Genomic DNA, 18,451 nt, shown 5'->3' on the forward strand with positions numbered 1-18,451 from the left:
TTGGAAACACTGCTAACATGTCACCCTTTTTTTCATTAAACTAGACATACCCAGTTCCTGCAAACGTTCTTTATATGTTGTAGCCTCCAGTCCCCTAATCATCTTTGTTGCTCTTCTCTGAACTCTTTCTAGAGTCTCAGCATCTTTTTTTACATTCATGGTGACCAAAACAGAAGAAAGGAACAGAGAGTTTTTTTTATAAACAAAGAAAAGGTAGAAGGTATATATTGGCACCTTATATGATAAATTGCAAGTTGGTCCAGGTGCTGAGAAACCTGGAAATAAATGTTTCAAATTACTCAGAGACATTTCATTATAAATGAAAGGGAAAATTCTTCTTCCAGTTTACAAGATACTGCATTTATTCCAGGACGAGTAAAGTTTGACGTGACCCAGAAAACTAGGAGTTCTTTCATTGACACTTGGTAAGTAGTGACTTTTATAAGGGATCTGCTGGATTAAGTTGTTTGGTCAGTCCAGCATCTCTTTTTCCACAAAGACCAGCCAATGTTTCTGAGAAGTTTTAAAACAAGGCATGAGGGCTTTTCATATTTGGGAGTGTTTACATTTGTTAAACAGGAAGGACAATGCACTAAGAATTTATACAAGTAGACTGATTTGTCCTCTTTTTGTAAAATCAATATTGCGGGCCATCGCAAACACAGGGGTTGACGTTGTATTGAAAAATCTCGGTGTGTTTTTCCCCGGTTTTTCATTCGGTTTGATAAAATATTTACTTTTTTATTTTTTTGCAAAAAGAAAAACCAACTGCAAGTGAAATTTTCATGGACAAAGTATGCAGTTCTTGAACTAAATAAGTTACAAAGGGTACATCATGTACATGTAATCATTTTTCTTTCATTGTAACATCCTTGGCTTCCCCGTGTTTCTCCTCAAAATGGAGAATTCTATTTCCCTGAGTTATTATTTTTTTTCCAACTGAGAAGAATTGGTAAGGCCAAGAGACAATCTTCTCATCGTCAAACAAGCTCAAAATCACCTCCATGTAAAAAATGAAAGATTCTGAAGAGCCCTGATAATGTGGAAGTGTGGGAAGAAAAATTTGAGAAATTACAAGGTAGACCTCAGCATCCTTTTAAATAATGGGAGATTCAAGGAAGTACAGTAATTTTTTATGCAATATTTAGTATAATCCTGATCTCCGGGATTTTAATATATGGTGATCTCCACTATCTTAAATGGCTTTAAGAGGAGATTAGCAAATAAAAATGACCTTGAACTTCCCAGCATTTTAAAAGTATTTATTATATTGTATACTTTTTAAGAAGGTTAACTTTTGCGTCAGTAGATTACAGGGTTAGGATGGCCAGGAAAATGTTTTTGAAGCTGTGGGTGCTTCTTCATTGGAGGTTGTTAAGAACAAATTGGACAGCCACTTGTCTGAATTGGTATAGGCCAGGGGTGAAATCCAGCAGGTTCTGACAGGTTCTGGAGAACCGGTAGCGGAAATTTTGAGTAGTTCGGAGAACCGGCAAATACCACCTCTGGCTGGCCCCAGAGTGGGGTGGGAATGGAAATTTTGCAATATCCTTCCCCCAGGAGTGGGGAGGGAATGGGGATTTTGCAGTATCCTTCCCCTGGAGTGGGGTGGGAATGGAGATTTTGCAGTATCCTTCCCCTGCCACGCCCACCAAGCCACACCCACAGAACTGGTAGTAAAAAAAATTTGAATTTCACTACTGGTATAGGACTGTGATGGCGAACCTATGGCATGCGTGCCACAGCTGGCACACAGAGGCCTCTCTACAGGCTGTTGCCCAGCTCAACTCCACCGCGTGTGCGTGCGTGCCTCCCGCCAGCCAGCTGGTTTTTGGGATGTGTGGGGGGCAGGGCGCATGCAGCAGACGTGCGCGCATGCACAGAGGGTCACGCGCATGCATGGGGGTTGCGCACACATGTATGGGGTCACATGACCAGCTAGCCATGCTCACCCAGTCACATGACCACCAAGCCACACCCCCAACTAAGCCACGCCCACAGAACCGGTTGTTAAAAATATTGAATCCCACCACTGCTTACAAGGACTATTCACTTGGTGAGTGTTTTAAGTTGCTAAGTTACAACAGCAGAGAAAAAAGTGACTTATGACTGTTACAACTCTTGTCGCATCCCCATGATCATGTGATCAAAATTCAGGTGCTTGGCAACTGACCGATATTTATGGCGGTTTCATTATTTTGGGGTCACGTGATCAACCTTTGTGACTTCCTGTCAACGGGGAAGCCAGATTCACCTACTAACTGTAAAACTATTATAACACTACTAATTACAACTGTAGTGATTCACTTAACCGCTGTGGCAAGAAAGGTCGCAAAATGGAGCAAAACTCACTTAATAACTGTTCTGACCCAGGCTTCCCAAGAGCAGGAAGCAGACTCTTTGTCCCGACAAAAGCCTCTTTTTATTAAGTTACTGTGAATTCCTCTCATTCACATCCAGCAAAGTCTTTCAAGGGAAAATTTACAGTCACAGACCTTATCTGGCTTGGAGAGCTGCCAGGCCGATATCTTCAAAACTTGGCAAGAAGTTTCTGAGAGTCACGAACCAACTAAGCGAATTAATTGTCTCCTGCAAACTCCCCTCCCCTTTTGCTCCTCTTAATTCCCTATGGAAGGGAGTGGCCGTTCCTTGTCCACCTGTGGCTTTACTCCTGAGCTGACCCTTGTTTCTTAGCTGTTCCCTTCTCCTGGCAGTTCTGCGCACGCACACACTGGGAACAGGCTCCAGAGGTTCTTCTGCCCCACTGATATCCGACTCCAAAGGCAGCTGACAACTGTCAGACAGCCCTGGCCCCTTCTCTGCCTCTGACGCAGAGCCCTCATTAGAGCCTTCCCCAGACTCCAGGACTGGCCCATGTTTTTCCCCAACCTCCTCACTGTCTGAGTCTACCACTAGCTCCGCTGGCTGCTGGAGGGCCACAGCAATAACTGACTTGTTTGGCAACAGAAATTTTGGGCTCAAACTGTGGCCATAAGTCAAGGATTACCTGTATTTCCTGGATATGTTTCTCATATAATCTTTCTTTCATTCTCCCAGCTGGACTCAGTTCCATTTTATTGTCCAGTTAGGGAAAGCAAAATGGACAAGAAGGATGCATTTTTAAGGAAGAAAAACCAGATGGAGGAAACATGACCCTATCTGATTCATCAGTCACCTCCTCATTCCATGCAGCAGCATTATGAGCAAAATAAGAAGTCCAGAGCTTCCTTTCTATGAGTAATTTCCCCTTGGGCTCCATGGTTTTCCATGGGTATTTGAACGTCTTGATTATACAAGCATTGCAGTCTTTCTTATTTAGGGAAGTGAGACCACCGATTTGGTTGAGGATCTTCTAACGTCTATGACAAGAGGACGGTTATCACAATCAAACAGCTGGGGAACGTTCCCCTTTCCAGATTAAAATTCTGCATTTCTAAGATAAGCCTGTGTGAAGCTTCTGTTCTTTGGGGAATTATTTGATCTGGTGAGCTGCCAAGGTCAAAAATGAATGACAAAAATGGTGCACGCTAGGAACCAAGTAGGGGAAGTCTTCATGTACACCGGAAACTGTTTTCTTTCTTTCTTTTTTTTTTTTACTGGGGGGTACCAGGGGTGGGTTCTACATTTTTTTACTACCGGTTCTGTGGGCGTGGCTTATTTTGTGGGTGTGGCTTGGAGGTCATGTGACTAGGTGGGCGTGGCTAGCTGGTCAGAGTCATTTCTGGAAGGTCCTCGCACTTACGACCAGTCCTCGCACTTACGACCCAACTCATTTGTTTGCTTTTAACACTGATCAGCTGTAGGATGGCCCTTTGAAGCCCCGCGGCAAGAGTTTAAACAGTTTTTTTCCCTCTAGTCATCAGCTGGGACTCAGGAGGCAGCAATAGATTGGGGGTGGGACCAAATAAAAGGTAAGAATAACATGGGGGGTGGGAGGGCGGGGAGGGGGAAGAACCGGTTCGGTGACGACATATTGTCACCGCTACCAGCTCGGCCGAACCGGACCAAACCGGGAGGAACCCACCACTGTGGGGTACCATAACATTTATAGGAATCATTCCTGCTGGGGGTTTGCAGGAGTTCAGGAGAACCTCTAGCTAAGATTCTATGCAGTTCAGAGAACCCCCAAATCCCACTCATGGCTGGTCCTACCCACCCTGTCCTACCCGTCCCAGGATGCTGCCCATTTTGGATGCAGGTAAGTACAAGGCACGCACGGAGGCTCGGGGAGGGTGAAAAACGGGCCTACCGGAAGTTTGGGAAGGCCGGAAATGGGCCTCCGGAGCCTGGGGAGGCTGTTTTTTCCCTCCCGGAGGCACAAGGAAAGCTCCGCCCACTGACCCCGACGTCATCAAAACGCTTCTGCCCATGCGCAGAAGAGCGCATGCGTGTGTGAGCAAAGTGAGCACATGTGCGCGGCCCCATTGCGAACCTGTAGTAAAGGTAAGTAGAACCCACTCCTGCCTGGGTACTACCATACAGAGAAATACTCATGACGCCTTGGAAAGTTACAAGATTGATTAGCGTCAAAATGTGCAGATTGTCACAGTCTTAATAGTAGGTGCTTACAATACTGAGAGCCTTGGTAGTACAGTGGTCTAAAGCACCCTGTTATTAAGAACAGCTGCCTGCAATTACTGCAGGTTCGAATCTCGCCAAGGCTCAAGGTTGACTCAGCCTTCCATCCTTTCTAAGGTAGGTAAATTGAGGACCCAGTTGTGGGGGCAATAAGCTGGCTTTGTATAAATATACAAAAGAATGAAGGCTATTGCTTAGCGCATTGTAAGCCGCCCTGAGTCTCTGGAGAAGGGCGGCATATAAATCAAATTAAAAAAAAAATACTGTCAAAAATGTGAGACAATGTCCATTTCCTTAAATCCATGCCCAACTCACAATAGCAGTTTCATTTCTTAGTACAGAAAGCTACCAGAATCAAAACAACATGAAACAATGTTAATCACTGATTATACTTTTTTCCCTCACCAATAATTTATCTCCACTTGAAGGCCAAAGACAACTTATTGTGGGATTTCTATTATTTTCTTTTCCCAAGAGAAGTTCTGGGTTAAATTTGGATCAAGGGTCAACCACAAAATTAGGTCAAGTCTACTTTTCCCCTTTTTTTCATATACTTGTTCCTGATTTGCCTTTGTTCTGAAATTGCAACTCGCTGGTCCTTTTATGTCAGTTAAGCCAAGGGCCTCCAACCTTGGTAACTTTAAGACTTGTGGACTTCGATTCCCAGAATTCCTCAGCCAGCCATACAGAGGAAATCTGGGAATTGAAGTCCACAAGTCTTAAAGTTGCCAAAGGTGGAGACTCCTGAGTAAAACCCCTGTGGGGAGAAAGACACCCTGTAACAGTAACAGAGTTGGAAAGGACCTTGGAGGTCATCTAGTCCAACCCCCTGCTGACACAGGAGACCTGTACTAGGGATTCGAACCGCCGACCTTTCTGCTCGACAAGCTCAGTGTCTTAGCCACTGAGCCACCTAGCCAGGCATCAACACCCAGTCTTCAGTGTGTAGCATGTAGAAATTGGCTGTGGTTTTTCTTACATAGTTATACTGAGAAGCAATCTGTAATTACATTAGGGTGCCCTGTGCCACAGACATTAATTTTAATGTAAAACAGAGAAGGAAGTAAAAGGAGAAAGAATTGTGTGAGAATTGTATGAGTAATTCTACAGCCTTAAAACATTATTCTGAAGCTTATTCATGACCTATTTTTTTTCTTTTCCTAGTTTCCCCCCTCCCTCCCTGCAAATGTAGAATCCACTATTTTATTCCATTTTCAACCAAATGCATTAGTTGCAACAGGAATTGACCAACGAGATTGTCACTCAGGCTTAATGTTGTGGGCTGAGATAGAGTAGACTGTCACAAAGTCACCCAGATACAGGGGTGAAATGCTCCCGGTTCAGACCGGATCGCCCGATCCGGTAGCGATGGCGGTGGGTGGTTCGGAGAACCGGTAGCAAAAATCCCTGCGCCCCCCCCATGCTCAGCTGAGCCGCGCGATCATCAGAGGCTTTTTTTTTTACTTTTAAAAGCATTTTTTCTACAACCTTTTCGGCCGAAGAAGTTGTAGAAAAAATGCTTTTAAAAATAATAATAAAAAAAAGTTGGCCACGCCCACCCAGTCACATTAACCCCACCACCACCAAGCCACGCCCACAGAACCAATAGTAACAAATTTTACATTTCACCACTGCCCAGATGGCTTTCCTGCCTAAGGCAGAACTAGAACTCACAGTCTCCTGGTGATTGGTCCACCCAGATGGCTTTCATGCCTAAAGGAAGGAGTAAAACTCACAGTCTCCTGGTGATTGGTCCACCCAGATGGCTTTCATGCCTAAAGGAAGGAGTAAAACTCACAGTCCCCTGGTGATTGGTCCACCCAGTTGGCTTTCCTGCCTAAGGCAGGACTAGAACTCACAGTTTCCTGGTGATTGGTCCATCCAGATCGCTTTCATGCCTAAGGCAGGACTAGAACTCACAGTCTCCTGGTGATTGGTCCACCCAGATGGCTTTCATGCCTAAGGCAGGACTAGAACTCACAGTCTCCTGGTGATTGGTCCACCCAGATGGCTTTCATGCCTAAGGCAGGACTAGAACTCACAGTCTACTGGTGATTGGTCCACCCAGATGGCTTTCATGCCTAAAGGAAGGAGTAAAACTCACAGTCTCCTGGTGATTGGTCCACCCAGTTGGCTTTCCTGCCTAAGGCAGGACTAGAACTCACAGTTTCCTGGTGATTGGTCCACCCAGATGGCTTTCATGCCTAAGGCAGGACTAGAACTCAGTCTTCTGGTGATTGGTCCATCCAGATCGCTTTCATGCCTAAGGCAGGACTAGAACTCACAGTCTCCTGGTGATTGGTCCACCCAGATGGCTTTCATGCCTAAGGCAGGACTAGAACTCACAGTCTCCTGGTGATTGGTCCACCCAGATGGCTTTCATGCCTAAGGCAGGACTAGAACTCACAGTCTCCTGGTGATTGGTCCACCCAGATGGCTTTCATGCCTAAGGCAGGACTAGAACTCACAGTCTCCTGGTGATTGGTCCACCCAGATGGCTTTCATGCCTAAAGGAAGGAGTAAAACTCACAGTCTCCTGGTGATTGGTCCACCCAGTTGGCTTTCCTGCCTAAGGCAGGACTAGAACTCACAGTCTCCTGGTGATTGGTCCACCCAGATGGCTTTCATGCCTAAAGGAAGGAGTAAAACTCACAATCTCCTGGTGATTGGTCCACCCAGTTGGCTTTCCTGCCTAAGGCAGGACTAGAACTCACAGTCTCCTGGTGATTGGTCCACCCAGATGGCTTTCATGCCTAAGGCAGGACTAGAACTCACAGTCTCCTGGTGATTGGTCCACCCAGATGGCTTTCATGCCTAAGGCAGGACTAGAACTCACAGTCTCCTGGTGATTGGTCCACCCAGATGGCTTTCATGCCTAAGGCAGGACTAGAACTCACAGTTTCCTGGTGATTGGTCCACCCAGATGGCTTTCATGCCTAAAGGAAGGAGTAAAACTCACAGTCTCCTGGTGATTGGTCCACCCAGTTGGCTTTCCTGCCTAAGGCAGGACTAGAACTCACAGTCTCCTGGTGATTGGTCCACCCAGATGGCTTTCATGCCTAAAGGCAGGAGTAGAACTCACAGTCTCCTGGTGATTGGCACAAAGTCACCCAGCTGACCGTCATGCCTAATATGGGACTAGAACTCATAATCTCCTGGTTTCTAGCCCAGTACTCTAAGCAATGGACCAAATTGGCTCTCTTTCATGTTCTCTAGAATGGCTTGCCAAAAAAATTGGAGGAAGCATTTTTCCCCACAGAATCTATGGAATTTGCTGATGGCTATGAATTTAAACTCCTTTATGAATAGTTTACAGGAATCTAAGGAATAATCAGTATACCATCTTCTTCCTGTGACTGTTCTGTCATGCTTCCTCATGTATCATGTCAACCAAAGAGAAAATATAATAATACCTTCAGAAAGTCTATCCTCACAGCGTCTTTTGCCTAATCAAAATCAATTGGTTCAGGTGGATGAAAGCTGGTTTGTGATTGATTTTTTTTTTAATGCCCAGCCCTGACTGGTCATCTGGTGTTGGTTTCTGATCAAGCCTTTGTTTATGCTAGTGTAGATGAAGAACAGAAAGAGCTGCAGTGGGGTTAAACAAGTCATCAGCCTAGAGTCGTTACATTTCCACGAACGGTTTGAGTCTAACTTCTCTTGAATGTTGTTGATCCTTATCTGGTGCCAATTCAGTATTGTAGGTTAGTTGACTAGATTAACATCAGGCACAAAGGACCAGGATCACACAAGAACCAGCAATTACTGCTGGTTCGAATCTCTCCAAGGCTCAAGGTTGACTCAGCCTTCCATCCTTTCTAAGGTAGGTGAAATGAGGACCCAGTTTGTGGGGGCAATAAGCTGACTTTGTATAAATATACAAAAATATGAAGGCTATTGCTTAATGCATTGTAAGCCGCCCTGAGTCTCCGGAGAAGGGCGGCATATAAATCAAAATTTTTTTATAAAAAAAGAATCTAGTCAACTAACATGCAATATTAAATTGGTGCCAGTTAAGGGTCGACAGAGTTAGGCCATTTGTGGAGATGTAATGATGGTTTACTTAATTCTGCCCTCCTACCTCTGCCCGCTGTTCTCTTACTGCTAGCTTCCGATTGGTCATTTTGAAATGATTATTCCTGATTGGTTCTTGGTATGTACTGGATTCTGGTTTATAATTTGAGCAGCTGATTCCACATTGGCTCCTTATATAGGAAAGTTCCTGATTTGCTCATCTATTCAGAACTCTGTGGAAAGCCTAGGAGGCAGAGACCAGGGGTGAAATCCAACAGGTTCTGATAGGTTCTGGAGAACCGGTAGCAGAAATTTTGAGTAGTTCGGAGAACTGGCAAATGCCACCTCTGGCTGGCGCCAGGAGTGGGGTGGGAATGGAGATTTTGCAGTATCCTTCCCCTGCCATGCCCACCAAGCCACACCCACCAAGCCACACCCAGTAGTAAAAAAATTGGATTTTACCACTGACCCCCATATTGTATGCCGAAAGTCATGACAATTAATCCCCGAGGATTTTGCTTTAGTTATTTTACGATGGAAATCGCTCATCGGAATGAGTGAATTTGCCAAAATCCATTTTATTCAATTTTCCTGCCATAAATTCATTCCATCCATTTTATTCATCAATCTGCATTTTTTTTTAAAAAGGCACAATAGTTATTCCTTTGAAAATAGGCACTTGCTTCTCTTTATGTATGCATTTACCCTTTTGAAAAAAAAAAATCAAAAGCTTTATTAACACTATATGCCTTTTTCTCTCCCAGCACATTTTTCTTTACATGCTTATTGCAGGTGGTGAAGACTGAAAGGAGTGTATATCAGAAATATTTGTATAACCTCTCGTGACCCTCTTATTGATTCCCTCAGGGATTTTATAAATGTCTGAAAATATGAAATGTCAAGTCCTTTATTTTTTTATTTGTTTGTTTGTTTGTTTGTTTGTTTTATATATGCCGCCCTTCTCCGGAGACTCAGGGCAGCTTACAATGCATTAAGCAATAGCCTTCATACTTTTGTATATACCTGCTTAGTAGGGCTTTTTGGCCCCCACTGAGCAGTGTTCTTCTTTTATACAAAGTCAGCTTATTGCCCCCACAAACTGGGTCCTCATTTTACCTACCTCGAAAGGATGGAAGGCTGAGTCAACCTTGAGCCTGGTGAGAATTGAACTCGCAGTAATTGCAGGCAGCTGGCAGCTAAGTACTACTTTAACAGCAGCAGTTTAGTCCACTGCGCCACCAAGGCTCATTGAATACATATTTAAATAAATAGGCCACCTTTTCAAGAGAACATGCCCCCCCCCCAAAATGCCCCCCCCCAAAATGAATGATATGCAGATGCCTTCCAATATATCAGGTTAATGTTGCAAATCTTGTATTCATGAAATGTTTACCAAAGAAGGATGTTTACTGTTATGAAAATATCCCCATTGAGGTCAAAAGCAGTAGAGACTGTATTGTGCAAATTTGGTTCTTTTTAAGGCATTAAGAATATATTTTTTAAAAATGATATCAACAGGATGCAATACAGAAATGACAACCTATGAGTCAGATTAAACCCCAGTGGGTTCATTCCAACACCCAAGCCTTGGTTTTCCATATCTAAATATAATTTAGATATGAAAATAGAATTTAGATATATAAAAACCAGCATAAATTTGCCCCACCCCTTCATATACAAATCCATAGCAAGCGACCCAGTTCAAACTGTCAGGTAGGCTAAAACTATTTGCAGACACATCCGCTGAATATTGCATCCTGTAAATTAGGTTTATGACTAAAGTGCGGAAAGGAAACTCTTCAAAATTGAACTCAAATTGGACATTTGCTGGCGCAGAACTTTGTGGCTGAATCATGTTAATGGGAAATGCAGCTGGATTGCTCTCATTTTTTATTAGTGGGTTCTCATAGCCATCTTAGGCTCGCCTAGTTATAATACTACAATGTCGGTTAAAAAAACAACCCACGACTATCAGGTTTCCCAATGATATCACGCAGAGGAGAACTTCTCAACGTTGGCAACTTTAAAAAATAAAAAGTGGACTTTAACTTCCAGAATTCTCCAGCCAACATGCTCTAGAACTTGGCAACTTTAAGATGGGTAGACTTTAACTCACAGAATTCCCCAGCCGGCATGTGCAGTTCAGTGATGGGTTTCAAATGTTTTTACTACCGGTTCTGTGAGTGTGGCTTGGTGGGCGTGGCTTTGGTGGGCATGGCAGGGGAAGGATACTGTAAAATCTCCATTCCCACCCCACTCCAGGGGAAGGATACTGTAAAATCTCCATTCCCTCCCCACTCCAGGGGAAGGTTACTCAAAATCCCCATTTCCTCCCAATCAGCTGGGACTTGGGAGGCAGAGAATAGATGGGGGTGGGGCCAGTCAGAATTTTTACTACCGGTTCTCCGAACAACTCAAAATTTCCGCTACCGGTTCTCCAGAACTGGTCAGAACCTGCTGAAACCCAACTCCGGTGTAGTTGGGTAGAAGATGTGCAAATTCTCTCAGGATATGTGTCTCATTTCCTTAAGACCTCAATTAGAGGTACGACCTCAACTGAGCCCAAAAGTTCGCCAAAAGCGATCACATGACCCCAAGACACTGCAACCGTCATAAATTTGAGTCAGTTGCCAAGCATCTGAATGTTGAGCATGTGGCCATGGGGATGCTGCAACGGTCTCGTAAGTCACTTTTTTCATTTGCCATTGTAACTTTGAACAGTCCCTAAATGACCCCTTGTGGGGCAAAGACTACCTCAATGTGCCTTCTCCCAATCGACGTATTATTTTGCACAAATCCCTTTTATACAGGAAGCAGTTTTTGAGTTACAAAGTTACATGAGCTCTACAGTGTTCTAGGGTGGCCTTTCTGTGGAGTTTTGGAATAGAACATGGAATAACAGAGTCGGAAGGGACCTTGCATAGAATAGAATAGAGTAGAGTAGAGTAGAGTAGAGTAGAGTAGAGTAGAGTAGAGTAGAATAGAATAGAATAGAATAGAATAGAATAGAATAGAATAGAATAGAATATAGGAGTGGAGTGGAATGGAATGGAATGGAATGGAATGGAATGGAATAGAATAGAATAGAATAGAATAGAATAGAATAGAATAGAATAGAATAGAATAGAATAGAATAGAATAGAATAGAATAGAATAGAATAGAATATAGGAGTGGAGTGGAGTGGAGTGGAGTGGAATAGAATAGAATAGAACAGAACAGAACAGAACAGAACAGAATAGAATAGAATAGAATAGAATAGAATAGAAGATTTGGAAGGGACCTTGGAGGTCTTCTAGTCCAGCCCCCTGCTCAAGCAGGGGAACCTATACCCTTTCAGACAAGTGACTGTCCAGTCTCTTCTTAAAAACCTCCAGTGATGGAGCACCCACAATTTCTGACGGCAAGTTGTTCCGCTGGATAAGTGTCCTCACTGTTAGGAAGTTTCTCCTTAATTCCAGGTTGCTTCTCTCTTTGATCAGTTTCCAACCATTGTTCCTTGTCCTGCCTTCTGGTGCTTTGGAGAATAATTTGACCCGTTCTTCTTTGTGGCAGTCCCTCAAATACTGAAATACTGTATATTGGAAGACTGCTAGTCCTCCTTTTCATTAAACTAGACAAACCCAGTTCCTGCAACCGTCCTTTATATATTTTAGCCTCCAGTCCCCTGATCCTCATTGTTGCTCTTCTCTGCACTCTTTCTAGAGTCTCAACATCTTCTCTGCACTCTGCAACATCATTTGTATATTATGACAACCAAAACTGAATGCAGTATTCCAAGTGTGGCCTTACCAAGGCATTATAAAGCGATATTAACACTTCACGTGGTCTTGATTCTATCCCTCTGTTTATGCAGCCTAGAACTTGCAGTGTATCAGCAAATAACTTGACTCGGATTCATTTCAAAGCACCAGCAAAAGTTCTCATCACTAGTGTTAGGGTGTGTGTAAAAAGTATTTGTTGCTTGTGCAACAAGCAGAGCAGAAACACACAGGGAAGGAGATAAACGTGCAGCTCGTGTGAGAAAAATACTTTATATACAAGATAATAAGCAGTCTCGGTGTAGGTAAAACAGTCCAAGGTCATAAACAGTAATATCAGTCCAGTAAGTATCTTCCCTTACCAAAGCAAACAGACTTTAGTAACTCTTGGTATACAGTACCATATAACAACTCAGTCTAACACCAATCAGCAGAAAGACGCAGGAAGCAACAGGAACAATCAGGAAGAACGAACGCTTCTCTGCGCTGCTTATTTATGCACTGTAGCCTAATTACAGGGTTCAGCAAACCCTGATTACGTGGCTCAGTTGTTTCTTAAAGAAACAGATATATTGCCTGACCAACAAGTTAGGAGTAAGCTACAAGCTGAACCTAACAACTAGAAAGCAATACAATTGAAAAGTATGCTGACGCCAGCCTGCAGCACAGCTTCATTAATCAGCTCCCCAAAGGCGTCTGAACTAAGACAGTCTTCCAGTTTCAAGAAGATTTTAAATTAAACCTCACCCTTCCCTCCCTCATCCTGCCTTAATCCGCCCGCCAAAGGGGAAACTTTTCGTAACGAAAGCTCAGATTGCCTTGTGCTGCCTGATCCGATGCACAATCGTTCATCAGCCAGCGTGGCTGAGTTTCAAACCGTGCAGGCATTTTCAAACCCTTCAGGGTTTTTTTTTTTTTTTTTTTGGAAAGTTTTCCTCCTTCTCTAAACTTTACATCTTTAAGATTCGTCAATAATTCTTTTGGTTCCTTGGTTTCTTTCATTTTAAAATGCAGGCCTCTGTGAAATCAGGAGCTAGACATCAAACGCATTGGAAATGGACTGAGGAGACATGCAGGGGTGGGTTCTAAAATTTTTTACTATCGGTTCTGTGGGCGTGTCTTATTTTCTGGGTGTGGTTTGATGGTCATGTGACAATTCTTTAGGATTTAGCAGAGGTACTGGTCTATCAGGCTTTTAACTGCTTGCAGAGCTGTACCGGTCTACTCATTTGTTCTTGGAGCGTTCCGGTCTAGCCATTTATTTTTGGAGGCACTGGTCTACTCATTTGTTTTTGGAGACACCAGTCTACCCATTTGTTTTTGGAGGCACTGGTCTACTCATTTGTTTTTGGAGACACCAGTCTACCCATTTGTTTTTGGAGGCACTGGTCTACTCATTTGTTTTTGGAGGCACCGGTCTACCCATTTGTTTTTGGAGGCACCGGTCTACTCATTTGTTTTTGGAGGCACCAGTCTACCCATTTGTTTTTGGAGGCACCGGTCTACTCATTTGTTTTTGGAGGCACCAGTCTACTCATTTGTTTTTCAAGTGCACAGTCTACCACCAAACTGCCTTTTAACACTGATCAGCTGTAGGGCGGCCCTTTGAAGCTCCGCGGCAAGGGTTTAAACAGTTTTTTTCCTTCTAGCTGATTAGCTAGGACTCAGCGAATAGATTGGAGGCGGGGCCAAATAAAAGGTAAGAATAACACAGGGGGGGCGGGAGGGCCCAGCTCCTGAACAAAGAGAACCGGTTCAATGACGTCATATTGTCACCGCTACCGGCTCAGCCGAACCGGTAGAGGGTTCGAGGCCCAGCTCCCGAACAAAGAGAACCGGTTCGGTGACGTCATATCATCAACGCTACCGGTTCGGCTGAACCTGGCCGAACCGGGAGGAACCCACCACTGGAGACATGGAATTGTGGAGATGTTACTCGGCTTCTGAGAATACAGGTAGTCCTCGATTTATGACCACAATTGGGGGCCGACATTTCTGTTGCTAAGCGAAACATTTGTTTAAGTGAGTTCCCCCCACCCCCCCTTTTCCGACCTCTCTTGCCACAGTGTTAAAGTGAATCACTGTAGTTGTTCAGTTAGCAACCCGGTTGTTAAGTGAATCTGGCTTCCCCGTTGACTTTGCTTGTCAGAAGGTTGCAAAAGGTGATCACATGACCCCAGGACACTGCAACTGTCATAAATATGGAACAGTTGCCAAGCATCCGAATTTTGATCACGTGTCCATGGAGATGTGGCAAAGATCATAAGTGTCAAAAACAGTTATCAGCCGCAGTTAGTCCTTGACTTATAACTACAATTGGGATAGGATTTTCCATTACTAAACTACTGGTGGATGGTTATTAAGTGAATCACACCCAATTGTATGACCTTTTTTTGCCATGGTTGGTAAGCGAATCCTTGCAATTATTAAGCAAAGCTGGCTTCTCCCATTGACTTTGATTTTAAGAAGCCAGCTGGGAAAGTCGTAAATGGAGATAGCAATAGCACTTAGATTTATATACCGCTTCTTGGTGCTTTACAGCCAGGGGTGGGTTCTCAATTTTTTTACTACCGGTTCTGTGGGCGTGGCTTATTTTGTGGGTGTGGCTTGATGATCATGTGACAATTCTTTAGGATTTAGCAGAGGTACTGGTCTACCAGGCTTTTAACTGCTTGCAGAGCTGTACTGGTCTACCCATTTATTTTTGCAGGCACCGGTCTACTCATTTGTTTTTGGAGGCACTGGTCTACCCATTTATTTTTGCAGGCACTGGTCTACCCATTTATTTTTGCAGGCATCGGTCTACTCATTTGTTTTCTTTTAACACTGATCAGCTGTAGGATGGCCCTTTGAAGCCCCACGGCAAGAATTTAAACAGTTTTTTTCCCTCTAGCCATCAGCTGGGACTCAGGAGGCAGCAATAGATTGGGGGTGGGGCCAAATAAAAGGTAAAAATAATGCAGGGGGAGTGGGGGTGGTGGCGGGGGGTGGCGGGGGCCCCCCAGAACCAGTTCGGTGACATCATACCGTCATCGCTACCGGCTCGGCGGAACCGGGAGGAACCCACCACTGTTTACAGCCCTCTTTAAGAGATTTATAGAGTCAGCAACTTGCCCCCAACAACCTGAGTCCTCATTTTACCGACCTTGGAAGGCTGCAAGGCTGAGTTAACTTTGAACCTGATGAGATTTGAACTGCCAAATTGCAAGCAGCCGGCAGTCAGCAGAAGTAGCCTGCAGTACTGCATTATAACCACTGGGCCATCACACATCATATGACCCTGGGGTGTTGAAACCATTGTAAATACACACCAGTTGCCAAGCACCCAAATTTTTGCTACTGTGACCACAAGGATGGTGTGACAGTCATTAGCATGAGAACTGGTAACAGTAACAGAGTTGGAAGGGACCTTGGGGGTCATCTAGTCCAACCCCCTGCCCACACAGGAAATCTGTACTAGGGATTCGAACGCCGAACTGCCGACCTTTGTGATCGACAAGCTCAGTGTCTTAGCCACTGAGCCACCTAGTTCAGGCTTACAACTGGTTGTAAGTCACATTTTCAGTGCTGCTGTAACTTTGTACAGTCACTAAACAAATGGTTGTAAGTAGAGGACTCCAGTGAAACTACTAGGTTGGATAAAAAAAAGCCGTATTACTTTTAACACAACATGAGAACAGGCAGGGGTGAATAGCATAGCGTGTGTGAATAGGATCATAATTTCTACCATTCTACCATCAGGTTGCTGAAGAAACACTACCCATATAAATCAATGAATGAATAAATCAACAAAACTTTCTCTCTAAACTTCCACACAAAGGCAAATATTTCAAATGCAATTTGTATCAGCTTTTCTGCACAAACCTTGAATAATGCACAGTAAATCTCTCCTTCGGTGGATTTCAATATTGCATACAGACCTGGGAGCTTAAAATATCTCGGATTTCATGGAAACGATGCAAAATAATCACCCAAATTCACTGGAGTTTACTTCTGAGTAATTAGTTATTTATTGAAGTCAGTAGCTCCTGCAAATTTTGCCTTATTCCCTGGTAAGGATTGGGTACTTTAGCATAGATTACACCACTTGAAGAGCAAAAAAAAAGTTGATCTGAATTTGAACGTGCTTTCTAAATAACTTTTAGGGTTAAAATAGTCAGATCACATCTTTATCGCCTTCAAGGTAATCTAAAGGTCTTTTTTTTTAAAAAAAAAAATTCGCAAAGTTCTTATTGCTTCTCTCGGCAGAAAACTTGAGGAGTAAAATTAGCTCTTTGCTGACTGCTCGACTTTGCTTTATCTCCTTTGGCTCAGAGAGATCTGAAAAGTAATTTAGTCTCTGCATTGGGCTGAAATTAAAAAGAAATAAGACCTGTGGCCTTGATATGGCATGAACGGGCTTTGAAAACGATGCAAATAAGAATCATCCACAGCGATGATGTTGTTTGAAGTGGGAAGAAGGAAAGAAAACTTTTAATTTAAGTTTGATTTTTAGCCAGGATCAGGGCAAATCGGTGGACACGTGGCTTCTTTTGCAGAACCAGAAATCTGCCCACAAGTGTTGTTCTTAAAATGAATATTTTTTCCCTCCAAGTAAGGATTTTTGAGCCTGGAAATCTTTCTGAATTACATACTTAGCAAAAAACATTGTTCAGTGAAAAGCATGCATCCCCCAGCAGTTAAAATATAAACGTATCCATAAAGCAAATAGTTTTGTGGTCTGAGACTTGTTATTTAAAACATCCCAATCTAAGGAACACAAAGCTGGCCTGGACCATTATTTCCCTTAATCCACAATCCCGAAACCGGCAGCTTTTAACTCACCAAGACTTGTCCAGTTTGAAGTCCCATTCCAGAAGAGCATGCCAAAAGGAAGGCCATCATTCCATTGTCTTGAAAGTGCTAAAATTATTTTCCAACACTGGAAAAAAAAAAAGGAGAGAAAAGGGGGGAAAAAAAGAAAAAAAAAAAAAAAGAAGACACGCTGCACCAATAGGAAATTCCCAGGAATTTTTCTGTTGATTATTTGCTCGCTAGATTAAAACAAAACACACCCCAAAGTCCAGGGATCCAGATATATTTTCCTGGGGGATGCCTAAAACGTTTTGATTTTCATCCATGAAAATCTTGGCTGGTGAGGAGACAGAAATACAGTTGGGAAGGGAAGTCCACCCATGTGAGCTGAAAGAAGGGGAGGAAAAGGCCACGCACTGGACACCCTTCAGACTGATAGATTTCAGGAAATCCAAACATTTAAACAGGAAATCTGAATACTAGATAAACATTCTATAATCTCCAGTGTAAGCTTGGAACTTGGCGGGTTAACCCTTCCGTGGCTGAGAGCTGGAGAGAAAAACTCAGTCAGAGGGGCTTTTTTTGTAACGGGATCTCTTTAACAGTTCCCTCTTTGCTTCCATGAGCCAACAGCGAGATCTTGCTCTGAATGCCTTTCTCCCTTCCCTACCCCCATTTATTTTTAAAAAGTTACTAGCATCTGGTCAAAGAAATTTAATTTTTTCTTTCTCTCTTTCTCTCTCTCTCTCTCTCTTTTCCTCAATGTCTGAATCACTACCCAGCAAAGCTTTAGGGAATAAGGCATGGGAATGTTGTGGCTAATATTTTCCATCAGACAGACATATCTTAGGAAAAAGAAAAAGAAATTGTGTATCTTCCACAGGTCCATCTAGAGCAAGGGTGTCAAACTCAAGGCCCGGGGGACAGATCCGGTCTACAGAGTGCTTAGATCTTGCTCGCGGGGCTACCCTGGAAACAGCAAAGGACCAGCCCGTGGTGCCTCTCTGTCCAAAATGTGGACTTTGCTGTCTTCAAAAGAGTGGCCTGTGTCTTTTAAATGCAGATGGACTGATGCATCTTGTCTTGATGGGTTTGTTCTCCTATGTTGTGCCATGCGTTTGTGAAGTGGCTGTTTTATTTCCCCATTGTGCAGATCAGCACATGGCTCACTGCATTGTACTGTATATACCAGGTCGCTCAGTTTGTGTTGGGGTGGACACTCCTTGATCTCGTCTTCCTCTGCTGGAGACAATGGATCTCCCCAGCCCCACCCAGGTCACCACAGGTACCGCCAATACAAGTGATG

At 43.6% G+C, this 18,451-nt stretch overlaps 1 protein-coding gene across 1 annotated transcript in view; it reads right to left on the reverse strand.

The window, feature by feature from the left end:
- The window catches only part of ASAP1 (ArfGAP with SH3 domain, ankyrin repeat and PH domain 1), a 194,109-nt gene extending 176,107 nt beyond the window's left edge, over nt 1-18,002 (reverse strand). The window contains exon 1 of the mRNA XM_060681834.2: nt 17,176-18,002. The gene's annotated coding sequence lies outside the window, so the exon portion shown is untranslated. The remainder of the gene's footprint in view (nt 1-17,175) is intronic.
- Nucleotides 18,003-18,451: the final 449 nt, after the last annotated feature.

The sequence above is a fragment of the Pantherophis guttatus genome, chromosome 3 (assembly GCF_059756535.1).
Source record: "Pantherophis guttatus breed Tessera chromosome 3, ASM5975653v1, whole genome shotgun sequence".
In the NCBI taxonomy this organism is placed as follows: domain Eukaryota; kingdom Metazoa; phylum Chordata; class Lepidosauria; order Squamata; family Colubridae; genus Pantherophis; species Pantherophis guttatus.